This window comes from Ornithorhynchus anatinus, chromosome 19, assembly GCF_004115215.2.
Source record: "Ornithorhynchus anatinus isolate Pmale09 chromosome 19, mOrnAna1.pri.v4, whole genome shotgun sequence".
NCBI lineage: Eukaryota > Metazoa > Chordata > Mammalia > Monotremata > Ornithorhynchidae > Ornithorhynchus > Ornithorhynchus anatinus.
In genome coordinates this window covers 29,305,378-29,309,606 of record NC_041746.1, presented here as the reverse complement: position 1 = coordinate 29,309,606, position 4,229 = coordinate 29,305,378, and the positions used below count along the sequence as shown (strand labels likewise).

Genomic DNA, 4,229 nt, shown 5'->3' with positions numbered 1-4,229 from the left:
CGTCAGTCTGTTGCCAATCTCAGGGATAGATCTATCACCCTAAAGCTCCAGCTAACTTGTCACAGACATCCAAAATCAAATGCCTTAAGAGTTCTGGTACTGGTTCTACCTCATCCCATGGAAAATCACTTCTTCTCAAAAGGATAAAATGAATTCTGTTTAAGTCTTTATCCCCACCAGCTCAGAAATCTCCCGTTCCTGTGTCTTAACCCCCACCAAATCCTGAACTTGCCCCTCAACCCCCACCATTTTATATCTATTCTTATTCAGATTTTTACTTACAGTTCCTGTATTGCAGATTCCTAGTGGGGACCTTATTGCTACTGAAGCTATGCCATCCCTACCTGTCTCTTTCTTCAGTCCCTGCCTTATGGAGCTGCCAAACCAGCAGGGCAGAGGAAATGAAGGAGTTTGGGAGTGGGGAGGGAGGAGGCAGGGGAGAAGAGTCAAAGTTCTGCCCTCCACTCCTGCTCTTCCTCCACCTCTTAATCCACCATGCATTTAGGATTGGGTATCAGAAAACCTGGCTTCCAATCTTGGTTCCACCACTACCCTGCTATATGACCTTGGGCAAGCCACTTAAATTCTTGGTGCCTCAGCTTCATCAACTATTAAATGGGAATGAAATACCATTTCTCTTCCCACATCTTAGTCTCTGAACCCTACGTAGGACAAGGACTGTTTCTCATATGATTGTATTGTGTCTTGTCTTATGTTGTCCAGTCATCTCCAACCCATAGCGATGCCATGGACCCATCTCTCCCAGAACATCCCACCTCCATCTGCAGTCATTCTGGTAGTCTTTCCATATAGTTTTCTTGGTAAAAATATGGAAGTGGTTTGCCATTGCCTCCTTCCACTCAGTCAACCTGAGCCTCTGCCCTCGACTATCTCCCATGCCAGTGCTGCCCAGCACAGGTGAGCTTTGACTTGTAGCAAGTTGCCCTCCATTTGCTAGCCACTGCTCAAACTAGGAATGGAATGGATATGCCTCTGCTTGACTCTTCCTTCCATGGTCGAGACTGGTAGAGTACTGGAAACTCTCCAGTTGTGACCCTGAAAGGGGGGTATTATGTCTACCAAAGATCTTAGCATGGTGTTTGGCACATGGAAAGCACTTTTAAATTGCATTATTATTATTACTATTACTACTACTATATGGAATTCTTAAGCATTGGACCTCTAGAAAAATCAGCTGGGTCGGGAGGGGGGAACAATGGCAACAAGAGGAGCAAGGATGATGGGTCAAGTGGAGGATATGGTGTGGGGGTGAACCAGAAAAATGAGAAACCCCTAGGAACAGGAGCCCCCCACCCTTGAGCTGAGTTTTCCATAGAGAAGTCTTGGAGCTTGCTCAACAGAAAAGAGGTATTCTAACAGTTAATCCTTTTACCTCATCTTGGGTTGTTATTGTGAGTACTGTCAGAGGAACTTTCAAAGTAACATTTATGTAATGAAAAATTTAAAAAAAATTGTTTAAACATTTGTTTTGTTTTTGGGAAGGTTTAATCCTCTTTTAATAGAACAGTCTGAAAAGATTAAGCCCATGGCAATGATGGGAATACTAACAGCAGAGTGGAAGACTAGCCAGGAACTAATCAGGAACTGCTTTAATAATAAGAATGAAGGAAGGATATTTCCAGGGGAATTTTCCAAATGAATAAATACTGATAAATGGCAAGGGGTTGGGAAAGAGAAGGTGCAAGAATTGTGAATCAGAGCAAAAATGGGGATGTAGGAAATGGCCGGTTTGCACCTTGGTCTTGCTGTGTGAACTTGATAAATCTACCTTCAAAGTCTCAATGTCTTATCTGAAAATAAGCTTAATATTACATTGCAATGGTAGCAGTAGTGGCAATAGTAGGATTCACAGTAGTAACAATAGTTGCAATAGTAGAAATGATACTTCTAATTCCAATTCCTGCTACTTTCCTGTCATGTGACCTTAAGCAAGTCACTGAATTTCTCTGTTTCCTCATCTGTAAAGTGGAGATTAAGTTCCTGTTCTTCTTTCTTAAACTGAGAGCCCCATATGGGACACGGACTGTGTTCACTCTGATCATGTTGTAAGTACCCAAGAATTTAGTACCATGTGTAGTACATAGTGAACATTTAACAAATGTCCCATTGATTATTATCAACATTATCATCATCATTATTACCCATTTACTGTAGTGATCTCTTGGGAAAAGACAACAGAAGGAAAAGATACATTTCCTGCCCACAGGAAGCTCATGTTCTCTCAGGGGAAGCAGGCAGAAAAATATTTCAGAAAAGAGGAAACAGAAGAAATAATTGAATGCAATTGAACAAGCATATATATTCATTGGAATGTTGGATAAAACAGGGCTGTTTTGAGGAGTAACTTATTCATGTTGGCCAAGCATTTTGCAAAAAACAACCATGGTTCAAAAATAATCTTGGTCATTCTCACTCTCTTGAGGAAGCTGACTTCATTTATTCCTTCCAAAATGTGGGTCATCTCTCCATCCAAGCAACCATACATATACACGTATCTAGGAGCTTCTGCCTCCACTCTTTCTCCCACCTTTGCCTCAGGGCATGGTTTATTTGGCTTAGACACATCAGGACATGTCAAGAAGCAAGCAGTATTCCACTTGCTTTTTTTCTCTATTTTCTTTCCCCAGTCTTGATGGAGTGATTGAATCGGTGCATGATGACATCAGCTCACGACTCTTTGCTCTCCCTGGGAGAACTGAGCTGAGAGTGCTCGTTCTTAGCTAGAAATATGTATTCTCCATATATTAAAAAAAGTTTTCACTCTTGGTTATCTCCAATTGAAAAATGATCCCTTTCATATCCTACAATGGGTTTTATAAATTTCCAGCTTCTGCAAGTGGTTCTAAAGAAATATTAAGCCCTGAATCTTTTGAAGATCTTTTTTCCACACACCCCTGCTGTGAAAATCGTTAGCATGTTAGTATTTCCTGCAGATGACATATTGAATTTTAAACCCCTAACCTGATGGGATGAATAAGACGGATAAGGTAATTTAAAACTAGTGAGGCACTTTATTTTTATGCAATGGTAGTAATAATTTAGCCTTATATCCTGCTCATTCTTGCCTCCAGAGCTCGGGGAGGCTACAAATTCTGGTTCTAAAACTATCCTGGGAAACCCTTTTACAAGAAGGTCAGTCAAGTAGTCCCTAAAAATAGATGACTCTCCCATTTCCATAAAGTACTAAGCTGGTGTCTTTCCCTTCCCTGTATCCATGAATTTTTCAGAGAGGCCTCCAACCCCAATCTCCTCTGGGGGGGAGATATTCACCTGACCATTGAGAAGTTGTTAAAGCAGTGTTTCATGTATGTTTATGCCCATTTGCCTTGGTATTATTGAGAGCAGAGACCACAAATTGCCCCCATCTCTTATTCCGCTTAGCTGGCTTCCAAGGTATAGCTGTCAGCCAGGGTTAGTTGAATCACTCTGATGCCTGGCCCAAGGCCCACTTCCCACCAGTCATCTGAACAAGTACATGCCCCCACTCCCTCCCCTACCCTCGTATTAGAACATCATCATCAGGGGCCACTGATAGGTTCCCCTGCTGACTGATGGCTGCAGGCTCAGGAGAGTCGTCAAACTCTTTCCTTGGAAAGAAATGCACCATCTATAGAGTCAATGCAAGGAGAATTGCCTGGAAGGACTGGAGGGTGAATCATGAGATGGCCAAAAATATAGATGAAAGCATTTCTGTGACAGATCTTGGACTGTGATTTTAATTTGGTGAGAGTGTGGTTGGTAACTCTTCGAGTGCCCATAATCATTCAAACCAATAATGTTAATTATGGTATTTATTGTTTTCTATGTGTCAAAATGATATGTTAAGTACTGGAGTAGATAAAAATGATCAGATACAGTCATGGTTCACATGGGGTTCACAGTCTAAGAGGTGGGGGAAGTTGGGTATCCTATTCATTTTACAGAGAAGGAATGTAAAGTTCAGAGAGGTTAAGTGACTTGCCCACAGTCACCCAGCAGGTCATTGGCAGAGCTGGGATTAAAACCCAGGTCTCTTCTATATTCCAGTTCCATGTTGTTTCCAGTAAGTTACACTGACTCAACACTTTAATTTCATGTCTACTGTGGGTGATGGAGCTAACTGTGTGGAAAGATCTCAGTAGGTTAAAAAGGGCTTTGGCTAAATCCTTGGGTGATGGGTTGATAATGGGTCACTAGAGGGAAAATTGGAGATATTATATAATCACTCT

The 4,229-nt window shown here is 41.6% G+C and overlaps 1 non-coding gene across 1 annotated transcript; it reads right to left on the bottom strand.

The window, feature by feature from the left end:
- Positions 1-928: 928 nt before the first annotated feature.
- Positions 929-1,066, bottom strand: LOC114805799. The gene has a single exon (XR_003753822.1). It is a non-coding gene; the product is annotated as a small nucleolar RNA SNORA7 (small nucleolar RNA).
- Between the last annotated feature and the right edge of the window lie 3,163 nt (positions 1,067-4,229).